This window comes from Euprymna scolopes, chromosome 2 (assembly GCF_053919585.1).
Source record: "Euprymna scolopes isolate OS-2025 chromosome 2, ASM5391958v1, whole genome shotgun sequence".
NCBI lineage: Eukaryota > Metazoa > Mollusca > Cephalopoda > Sepiida > Sepiolidae > Euprymna > Euprymna scolopes.
In genome coordinates this window covers 106,816,221-106,829,198 of record NC_136483.1, presented here as the reverse complement: position 1 = coordinate 106,829,198, position 12,978 = coordinate 106,816,221, and positions in this window count along the sequence as shown.

Here is a 12,978-nt window from a genome sequence, read left to right as displayed (position 1 = left end):
AGTTTTGTCTTTCTTCCTAACGGGGGTGGCATCAACCTACCCACACCCTTACTTTGTTACATATATATATATATACATACATTTATATATACATACATATATGCATACATATATATTTATATATATATGATGACTGCAAACATCTTGTCAGATGAGTGCCACTCCCTCAGACACTTAATGTCCATGAGCCCAGAAATGACTTTTCTTTTCTTAGTCCTACTGGTGAATTCACACGCTCACGCAGGCATGACACTGCAGACGGTCGTTGAGATCAATTATTACATGTTTCCAACATTTCAAGCCTCCATGCGTCATAACTTTTCTATCGCCACAGGACCATTTTTATAGACAAATGCCTGAGGGAGTATCTATACACAGGTGATGTTACAGAGTCTTAGCTTTGTACGACAGCTAAGTCTCTCTCTCTCTCTCTCTCTCTGTTCAAAATGTTGAGATCCAGCAACAAGCAAGAGCAAGATAGCTAGCAACAAGTTAAACTGCAGACTAGCTTAATGCGGGTACTGGTCTCCCGCTTTATGGTTTTTTAAATCAGAGATTTCCTTCTCCTAGAAAGGTTTCCTTCACCACGGCTTATGGGAGCCCTCTCCAGCCCAACACACAAACACACATGGTGCTAGTTGGTCGTTGACCCTGAAAAAGGGTTCATTCGCCCTTTGGAAGGTCTTGTTTTTAATCCTTCAGGGAGACTAACCACCCTCCTCACCAAACAAGTCTGGTGGGGGAACCAGTTTAGTCGTATGTGACCCGACCATGAGGCAGGTAGTACTGGGTTACATGGTACCAGCAGCATATGACATGACCTGACACATAATATATATATATATGCATACATATATATATACATATATATTTATATATATATATACATACATATATATACATATATATACATATATATATACATACATATATATACATGCATATATACATACATATACATAAATATATATACATACATATGCATGATGATTGCAACGTCTTGTCAGACGAGTGCCACTCCCTCAGGTACTAAAAGCCTATGAGCCCGAAGATAACCTTAACTTTAGTCCTGCCGAAAAAAAAAAATTCACACGCACAAGCAGACATAACACTGAAGACGGTCACTGGTATATATACATATATATACATGCACGCATGCATACACATATGCACATACACACATACAAATAACGCACATATATGCATACATACATACACACTACACATATGCATACATAGACATACTTATACATAAACATACACAAGACGGTCATTGGCATGCATACACACATATATATATTTAAACGCAAATATGCATATATACAGATACACACATATCTGTAAACATACACCATGAATACACATACATACGTATACAGACACACATGCATACATACAGATATACATACATACACATACATACATCCATACGTACACATACGCACATACATATATACACACACATTTACCTACATATACATACACGTATGTAAATATGCACTGATACATACAGATATACATACATACACACCTACAAATACATACACACATATACATACATCCATACGTACACATACGCACATACATATATACACACACTTACCTACATATACATACATGTACGTAAATATTCACTCATACACACATACATATATGCCCACACATACACGCATATATATGCATACATACACAAATGCATAAATACACATACACACGCCCATATACATACATGAACACAAACACACATATACATACATATAAACATAGATATACACACATACACATGTACATAAACATACATACACCTATATATATATACATAGGTACATATAATAATGGCAGATCAATTACTACATGCTTCCAGCATTTCAGACCTACACGCGTCACAACTTTTCCGTCGCAATAGGACCGTTTTTTTCTTCTTATAGCCTGAGGGAGTATCTGTACCTGATGGTGTTACAGAGTTTTAGCTTTGTACGACAGCTAAATCTCTCTCTTGGTTCAAAATGTTGACATCCAGCAACAAGCAAGAGCAAGATAGCTAGCAACAAGTCAAACTGCAGACCAGCTTAATATGGGTACTGGTCTCCCGCTTTATGGTTTTTTTAAATCAGAGATTTCCTTCTCCTAGAAAGGTTGCCTTCACCACGGCTTACGGGAGCCCTCTCTACCCCAATACACATATACACACACACACAAATATACACGGTGCTAGTTGGCCGTTGACCCAGAAAAAGGGTTTATTCGCCCTTTGAAAGGTCTTGTTTTTAATCCTTCAGGGAGACTAGCCGCCCTCCTCACCAAACGAGTCTGGTGGGGGAATCAGTTTAGTCGCCGGTGACCCGACCATGAGGCAGGTAGTACTGGGTTACATGGTACCAGTAGCATATGACATGACCTGACATTAATATAGGTGAGCAATGGATTCTCCATCCCTACACACATACATACATACATACATACATACATACATACATACATACATATATATATAATACTTGTATCATTTTCACTATTTTAATATTTTTCCTATTAAAATATAGGAGATTATAGCTACTACACTGCTGATTTTTATCCCGATATATCGAATTTAGTTGGCGCACCTTTATTGCGAAACCGAAAGCAAACTTTGTAAGCAAAAAAAGAAAGAAAATGCCGCGTGCGGAGTCGCATAATTTAAGTTAGTAAGCGAACGCGTTATCAATGGGACACCACCAGGGAGGGCACACATATTATCGTATTGTAAATTAAGTTTTTTTTTTCAAACGAAAGTCCGAAATGATGGTTCGCACATGCGCGAGCGGTCATACAAACACACATACAAACACAGACAGTTCCTTTTTATATAATAGGTGGCGGCTCAACCCATAACGTCGCGTTTCGTCAGAAAATTTTCGTTTATTCGTTAAAAAAAAAAAAGAAAAAGGTACCTGATCAATTTACGTGATTTATAGAATATGACACCTTCGTTCTTGGTACGAATATCATAAAAAGTAAAAAAATTTATTTTTTCTGCATGTTTGTTTTGAAAAGAGTTTGTTTCTTTGTTGTTGTTTTTTTTTTTTTTTTGTCAATAAGCCCCAAGGGTTTTACAAATGTTTAAAAGTAACACGATTTAAACAATCTTTTATTCACGATTCACAAAAGATCATTTGTTAACTCAGGCATGAAGCCTGGATTATTTGGGGTGAGGTTTCAAACTATTTGTCGTTTCTATATGGACTCTTTCACCAGAATAAATCATTCACTTTGTAGGCTGATCCTATTTATTTAATTCCCAATTTATTTTTAGATGTTTTATCTACAAAAAAGGGAGTTTATGAGAAAGTTCATATATATATATATATATATATATATATATATATATATATATATATATATATATATATATCGTTGTGGGCGACAGCGTTTGTGATATTAAAAAAATAGAAAATTATTTATCAGTAGGAGTCCTCCCAATTCTCTACTAAGTGTATATCGACCAGTACCACTGTTTTCTTGGTGATCCAAGGTCAGTTTCTAAATGTAGTAGGAGCTAAGTGGGATGTGAAAAATAAAACAGATCGGGGTGATGTGTGGGAATGGGCTGTGCCATCATAGATTTAAAATTACAAACATGACTAGTGACAAAATAAAATGTGGGGAGTGGGTATCTGTGAAAGCTCTCTAGTACCAAAAAAACAATAAAACAGAACCGGATTCATTCAGTTTACTTGCTAAGAGTCTTTTGAAATTGAGAGATGGGTAAAGAAAAAAGCAAATAGAACACTTTGGATTTATGTTCAGATTTATGAGTCGAAACATGGATGGGAAGTTGGGCAGCAAGATATTTATCTCACAAAAAAAAACAAAAAAACAAATGACTAGTGCGCCACCACTGAGAATCGAAACAAAAATCTTGAGCTTACGATTTACTTTTTCCTTTTCCTGGACTATGAAGACATGTTTGCTGCAAGGCTAAAAATTAAAACATTAACTAATAAATATATATATTTTTTTTTTATTGGAATTCATTATTGAGATGAGTATTATTTATATTAATGTATTTATTGCGGACTATTATAAAGATGAGAATAATAGTCCCCAATAAATAAATTAATATAAATTAATGAACTAATAGCTATTACATTTAAATGACTGCATATTGGTGCAATCAGGGAAATGGTGAACAGGAAATAAATTCCAAAAGAAAGCAGCCAGGGTAAAGAAACTATCAGAATAGAAAATCTTCCAGCAGCTAGAGACATCAACAGTGAAAGGCACGGAAAGAAAAAAAAAAACGTACATAACATCGTTGACACTGTAACAGAGCGCGTATGAGCGCGTAAGAAAATATCAGCAGGAGCTGTAGGATAGATGACTTGCAGAAATATTAGCAGCAGCAGCCCAAAAAGGACACTACATGATCGAAAGAAGAAAAGTCTGCACCGGATAATATGGACGTGTAAAGTCAACGGCGAGAAATGGCTGGCTAATGCCAACTTCAGGTCGGAGGAGAAAGAAAAACGTAATCAGGTGAGATGGACGCATGGCCCCGTGGTGGTGACAAAAGGCTTTTAAGCTGGTGTTGAGACGGTAGAGTGTTATTAATCCCCTGGCAGACGAAATGAACAGGTTTTTTTTTTGGGGGGGGGGGTTACACAGTGATCACCACTTATCATGGCCCGGAAGCCACTCAGGGATAAGGGTTATTGCAAGTACATTACGTTAGTGTGGAGATTTGATGAAGTGTTTACTTAAGGGGGCGGTTCATTAGGAACCTGTTAACGTTGGACCCGAAGACATCCAAGTTGTAGTCCGGTGGGAAGCAGGCAGACGGAACAGAGCTCCAGCAGGCGTGCAGTTCCAAGAAAGAAGCTCTGTTCATGGAATCCGCGTTTTGATTTAGGCACAGATATAGAGTGGGGGAAATTTTTCACAGTGGATTCAGCTAGACGGGTGTTTTTCGTGAAAGATTGGCGAGGGGGGACCAGAGATTGGAGCTCAGACGAGCACCCGCCATGGAAATAACGATAAAACAAGGATAGGCTCGCAACGTCCCCTCCGTGGGAGAGAGGCTGCAGGGTAGAGAAAAGGGCATCCCCCACCTATCCACGAAGTCTATTTTGTACTCTGTCAAGGCAGGATAGGCTGTTATTCGCAGCTCCTGCTCAGATGTGGCAACAAGTACTCCATCCAAAAAGTAGTCATTGTTTGGAAAGTAATGATAATAAATTGCGTTTGCTAAAACAGCGAAAAAAGCCGACTGTTTGTTTGTTCCTTTTCGGCGGTATCAGGGTCCGAGCGAGGTTTGAACTGTAACGAATATGATTCGAATGTAACAGCCAAGTTACAATACAACGATTGTCCTCTTTGGCGATTCCGTGGAAATTAAATTTTTTAACCTTACATAGAAATGTTACGCACTTCCTCTTTTCACACATTCGCATGTACATATTAATACAACACGAGAAAAAAAAAAGACCCGGCAAATAAGAGACGACTGCTGAATAGCAATAGAAGAATTAAAAAAATAAAAACGTGAGAATAAATGAATCCAAAGAAAAAAAAGAACAGAATAAAAACGTGCATTAGTGAATAAAATTTCTAATTTTATTAAGGTGATTTCCTCCTTGACCGTCGGACAATCAAAAGCGTCATGTTTTTAATATTAAACAGTAAAAATACAAAAAAAAACAATTCGCTTCAAAATAGGTTCTTTCAAAAGATAGATGTTATCTGTCCATTTTATTTTCCAGCGACACGCGAGATATACAAACTTGTTTTTCATACAAAAACCATTGATTATATACGGTTGAATTCATTTTAGACATTATTAATTTATGTATGGGCGCCGGCTGGGTAAAGCATGCTATGTGTGGGTTTTCACGATAGAATTTGCATTTAATCCTGTTATTCCTCACGACTATAATAAAGAGCAAAGTGTATTTATGTTTTAGAATTTTTTAGACGAGAAGTGATTATTCGTACTACTGTTCCTGATGGTTATTTTCATAAAGTTCGATCTATGTAGCTTCGATCTTCTTAAGGTGTATTTTAAAATTCGACTAATATATATATATATATATATATATATATATATATATATATATATATATATATATATACTAGCGGGCCGCCCGGCATTGCCCAGTTGTAAATGTGATATTTTGATTAATGCAGATTTTGTATTTATTATTATAATTTATTGAACTTAATATATAGTAATGATTAAAAAAAAAAAAGACTCGTGCGCCACCACCGAGAATCGAAACCAAAACGTTTAGCTTACGATTTACTTTTTCCTTTGACGTTAAGGCCTGACCTATGAAGACATGTTTGTTGCAAGGTTAAAAATTAAAACATGAACCTATATCTTTTGCAGATGAATGCAATTCCACGAGCCATATATAACAAAGTTGTGTTTTATTTTTAAACTAGCAGGCCGCTCGGCATTGCTCGCTGTACGCTTAAATATGATATTTTGATTAATGCAGATTTCGTATTTATTATTATTATATTATGTTGGACCCAATATATAGTAATGATTTAGAAAGTTAAAAAATAATAATAAAAAAAACCCTGACTCGTGCGCCACCACCGAGAATCGAAACGAAAACGCTTATCTTACAATTTACTTTTTCCTTTGACGTTAATGCCTGAACTATGAAGTCATGTTTGCTGCCAAGCTAAAAATTATAACATGAACCAATAGCTATTACCTTACGCATGCATATTTGCAATGCTGTCGTTCAACTATCAACTGGCAAATTACATTTTTTTTTCACACTTTCGCACCGATTTCCCCGGCTAAAACCTTAATATAAAGTTTCGCATGGGTTCAAATACCCTATGTATTAAGTTTCATGTCTGACATAGCAAATTGTTTTTTAACAAATATATATATATGCATACATAAACATAAATAGAAAGAGGTTTCTGTTTACTATAATTTTTTTTGCAAATATTACGCAGGTATAAATCATGTAGAATATCTGCATGAATATAATTACATGCAATAGTTAACTAAGGATAATCATCCTATAAGAAAACCGTGAAAAACTAATAGAGAATTAAAGTGAATGTTTAAAAGAACATGCAAATTAAGTAGATCTTTTGCAGATGAATGCAATTCCACGATCCATATATAATAAAGTTGTATTTTCTTTTTAAATGAATAGAAAACGTTTTTTTGAATATGAATATCAATACAGAAGAAAAATTATGTATCTATCTATATATATATATATATATATATATATATATATATATATATATATATATAAGTGAACGTGTCTGTGTGTGTGTCTGTGTATCTGTGTGTCTGTGTACATTTCCCTACGCAATAACTCTGTCAATTTTTAGTCTACAGACTCGAAATTTGATATACAGGTTACTGAGATTTGGGAAAATCGATGTGATCGGTTTTTGGCCAGAGATTTGGCGATTAAGGGGTCGAAGTTCAACGATTTGACCTTTGAGAACTCTACCAAACTCCTCCGACAATTTTGGGTCTACGCACTTGAAATTTTAGATATAGGTTCCTTGAACATGGATCTTACTTAACTTGAGTTCAGCCCAAAACAATAAATTTTAAGAGGTTATAATAGGGGTCAAATTTTAAAAAATTGACCTCTGCGGTTTCTTCCAAATTACTCATACAATTTCTGGTCTAAATATTTGAAATTTTACATAAAGGGTATTCAGAGATAGGGCAAGCTTTTTCATCAGTTTGGGTCGAAAATTTTTAGTTACCAATATATAAATGTATGTATGTATGTATGTATGTTTGCATGTCTGCCTTAAACTTTCAATAGAGGCAACGGATTTTACCAAGAACAGTATCGTTTTAAAGTGCGATCTTTCATACGACAAATATCGAAAAATTGGCTAAAGACATTAATATCTTCCCCTTAAACTAGGCACTTTTCTACAGGGGGGGGGTCACTTTTTTCGCCGATATTTTTTAAAGTTATCCTCTCCTTTAGATTGTCTAGACTTAATTTTAAAAAATGTCGCTTCCGGTTTGGATGTGCTCATAACAGCATAAACGTTAGGTTTTACACCATTCTTTTCCTCCTTTGCGGTACGGGTTCGAGCCTGCCTTCCTACTACCACTTCTTTTTTTGCTCAACATACGCATCCAAACACCCGGACAACGCCGGGCTGAAATCCTAGTATACTTATAAAAGTGAAAGTGTCTCTGTGTGTGTCTGTGTGTCTGTGTACATTTCCCTACGCAATAACTGTCAATTTTTAGTCTACATACTCGAAATTTAATATACCGAGTACTGCGATTTGGGAAAAACGATGTGATCGGTTTTCGGCCAGAAATTTGGCTGTTAGGGGGTCAAAGTTCAACAATTTGACCTTTGAGAACTCTACCAAACTCCTCCGACAATTTTGGGTATAAACACTTGAAATTCCTTGGACATGGATCTAACTTAACTTGATTTGAGCCCAAAACAATAAATGTTAAGGGGTCATAATAGGGGTCAAATTTTAAAAAATTGACCGGTTTTATTTTTTTTCTCAGCATACAATTCCAAACACCCGGGCAACGCCGGGCACCCATGCTAGTATATATATATATACACACATTAGCAGTCGTCCGGCGTTGCCCGGTGGTAAAAGACGTTTAAATGTGATATTTGAATTTATGCAGATTTCGTATTTATCACTATAGAACCAATTTTCTATTTATCATTATTATTATTATAATGTTGTACACAATATATAGTAATTATTTCCAAAGTTATTTTTAACATGATTTGGGTGCCATCAGCTAGAATTGAAATAAAAACGTTATTCGTTACCATCTAAGCGATCAACAGATGAATATCAAAACTCTAAAAATTAACCGGCATTAACGTAGAAATGTATGTTTTCGCATGCGTAAAAAAAGAACTTGAAGCCAACTTACGCCTACCAACTTCCATTTTTATCAATTTGGACTCTTAGCAGCTACTTTTACCGGTTTAAAAACCAAATCGAATTGGTTCTAAAGGCCCTAATTCCCTGTATATCAGGTTTAATGTCTGCAAATCAATAAATTACTTTGGCAGAAACGGTTCCACACACAGACAAGATCCTTATATATATATATATATATATATATATATATATATATATATATATATATATATATATATAATAGGACAACAAGAGAATGAAATGAAGACACAAGACTATATATAGGTAGATATAGAATGGATCATTTATTGAATAATGGAATACAGGCAAAATTTGGGGGATAGAAGGGACTCTCGATGCCACGGCATTTCGAAGCCTAACGCTTCTCATCAGAAGAGAAGAGAAGGTGCTAGGTAGCATGGTGGGGATGCGGTGTCTAGCGTAAGGTTCGTTAGGGATGAAAAAGATTAAGAGGAATTATAGAGTGTTGGGGGAAGCTTTAATGAATTCTAAATAAATAAGGAGAAGCTTATTATATATAGAATGATATATAAGAATATACATTGTCTTTAACATAGTATTGAGATTAAGGGGTAAATGTGTTATGGTTGAATAGGGGGTGTATTGCTGCTGTGTGGTAATTTATTTTAACGGTTTATGGGGTGTCTATTTTCTATGGAGCGGGTAATTTTTTATTAATTTGGTGGGGGGATATATAAGGTTGTAAAACTGGAAGGTAATATGTTGCAATATATTTATAAGTTTCTACTGTTATGATATATGGAGTATGATCATAAAGGGGCGGTTGGAGATTAGGGTGGCAATGACTATGAATGCGTATAACTTGATGTAAAAGGTTAAGTATACATATTGATGTTAAAATGGGGGAGTAAGGGAACCATAGCTACTTATGAGAGTGGTAAAAATTTGGTATATACATAGATATGCGATAGCGTAGTAATTTTCTATCCACTTGTTATCAGAACTTAATTGCTGAATCGCAATGGTTTTTTTCTAGACAAAACCACATTTATCAGCATTTATCTGTTAATCTTTTTTTTTTTTCAAACTGTAAAATAATTATAACATAGAAAACATGTATGTGCATGTGTGTGTTGATGGAGAGGCGCGTGAATAGCAAATTAACATTCCGTATGTTAAATGTGTCCGAAATCTTTTGTTGCAGTTCATCTTGATTCACCGCCATAAATGGACATATAGCGAAGTTGTTGTTTTTTTAGAGCTGTAGTCCCAGTTGATACGCTTGAGAACCCCGTCGTATACTAAGTTCTTTGTAGTGCGAATAGGTTTGCAGGATTACCCACATGAGAACATCAAACATTAATTAATATAAGATGATATAATTTTATACGTAAATTATCAGTATTTACTTGTCCGTGAGACAAGCAGCAGTTTTCCAAGTGCAGGTCTGCTACTGACAAAATCTGTCCTTGGGATGTATTAATAGACATCCTAAAGGCAATGGTGACTGGAAATTTTGTCTTTCGTAGTAAGGGTGTATCTTTACTCGTTATAGTTTGAGTTACGAAGTGCCTTTAATAAGTTTCCAGACTTTTTTTTGTACAGGCATTTGAAATTGTCGTAGATTCTTGAAAATTCAGTTTGTTATTGCTATACATCTTATGAAATGACTGAACAATTTTTATGATTTAAGGTTCAAATGAACAACTACAGCAGAGGTTTGAATTGATTGTCACAGCTGGTGAATTTCAAAAATGCAATCTGTACCTGAGGACACTTTAGAAGAACGATATACAATAAAATTCTATTTTAAACTTGAAAAAAAAATGCCATAGAAACGCATGGAATGCCTCGGGCTGCTTTTACACCATATTGCATGAATTGGGCATCAGTTTTTGAGTAGCATAAGAGATTCGAGGAAGTCAAAGTCTGTGAGAGATTATGAGAGGTGTAGGAGAATCAGGTAGTCATAACACCAGAGTTTATTGGCCAAGTAAAGAATTTCATGGATAAGGACCGTCATGTGTACATAGAGACAATAAATGCACAGTTTGATGTCAGTATGGAAACTGTACGTACAATTATTCGCGAGGAACTGAAGATGCGGAAGATTTGCGCGAATGCACCAGTCCACAACTTCATCCTTGTAGCAGACTATTTGATCAAGATGGGCATCAAGTCTGTTCCTCACCCTCCATGTAGTCTAGATCTTGCTCCTTGTGACTTTTAGTTATTGCCTTACCTCAAGGACAACTTTAGAGGCTGTCGTTATGAAACAATTTAGGAGATGAAAGAGGCTGCAACAAGAGTCATTGACACGCTTACACAGGGGAATTTCAATGGGGCCTTCCAAAAGATGTTGGAACGGTATAACAAGTGCAATGCAGCCGTAGGAGATTACTTCGAAGGGGACTAGAGTTTCATGTGTGTACTAGCAATAAAAGTAATCATACGCAAAAGGTCTGGAAACTTACTAAAGGCCCATTGTACTTTGGGAATTTACTTTCTCTTCAATTCCATACCTAGTTATGATGGTTGCGTAAATGATATTTGTTGACAGTTGGCTGGTGATAAGTTGTGCCGTTGTAGAGTTGGGGGGGGGTGAACGTTCCTCGGCAGAATGATTGGACGTTCCACCTTGTTTTTCAATTCTCGGATGTGGAAAACTGGATGGGTTTTGTGAATTAAGAAACTGAGTTGGAAAATTGACGGTTTGGCTGAGCCCAACATTAACATCGATGGATTTTAAAATAATTGAATTTCCGGGTAGCATATCAAGAATTCGTTATTTATTGCGGATACCCTTGCGCTTGTTGGTGCAATAATGGCCTTCTCACTAAGCCACACACTGTGCATATAATTCCCAAGTAGCTTTGGAAAAATAATTCTTTAAGCTGCACAGATGTTCTACAGAAATGTGGTGATCTGCGTTGCTCAAAAGAAGGAGATCCTCTGCAAACTTTCCAGTCGTAGTGTGTGGCGGAGGTAATGTAGAACTTGACTTACACAAACAACGGCGCCTCTGCCTACCCTGTCGGGTGACCCAAACAAGGACTGAAAGAGAAAGGAAAACGTTCACCTGTAGACGGATTATTAATATACATAGGACATTAATTTGCATATGTGGACAGTGACGGTTGTGAAAAGGACGAATGGGATAGCATAAAGCAGGTTTTTATATTTATTTATTTTACTTTTTTCTGATAATCGAGAGGGACAGAGTGAAAAAGGACGATGAAAATTACAGTTGAAGTCAGGAGTTAGCAAGAAGGAGGTCGAACAAATATTTTTTAATTTTTATTTATTTATTTATTTATTTATTTACTAGCTGAAGTAACCGGCGTTGCCAGGTTGTATTTGATATATTTGAATATCCCGTCCTCATATATAATTATTTTATTGATTAAACAAAATATCAATCCATAATGGCTTCTTTTGCCATATCCCCCATGAGGTAGGAGCAGAAGGTGCATTTTATTTTATAGAGGTTTCACCAGTAGCCCTAATTCTTTTTCCTAGTTTAAACTTTTATCTTATAGTCCTTCTTTTTCAAATTATGTAAGAATTTATATATTAATAAGATGGTGCGTGTGTTACTTTGTTTGTCATGCTTAGATCTCCCCCCCCCCGAGTAACTGTCGTTTAATTGTTATGAACTTCCATTTTTTTTGTAATAAATAAATTGACCAATAATTCTTTAAGTTTTGGTTCTGGTTTCGATTCAAGCTGATGCACTCGAGTCATATGGATATAATTTTTTTTTAATTTTTGAAATCACAACTTTATAATATACTAGCAGTACAGCTCGGCTTTGCTCGTGCCCTGTGTACTTTTCGTCACTTTATGTGTATATGTAATATATATATTAAAATGATTGACTCATGTCCGGGTAATCTACATCTAAAATTTCAAGTATTTACACCCAAAATTGGTGGAGAAGTTTGGTAGAGTGTGCAATGGTCAACTCTTTCAATTTTGACCTCTTGGTAACCAAAGTTTCGCATAAAAACTGATTTAAATGCTTGCTGCGTGTTTAGAACTAAATTTGGCTGAATAGTTTGCTAGAGACCGCAAAGGTAAAATCTTTCGAACTTTGAACCCTTA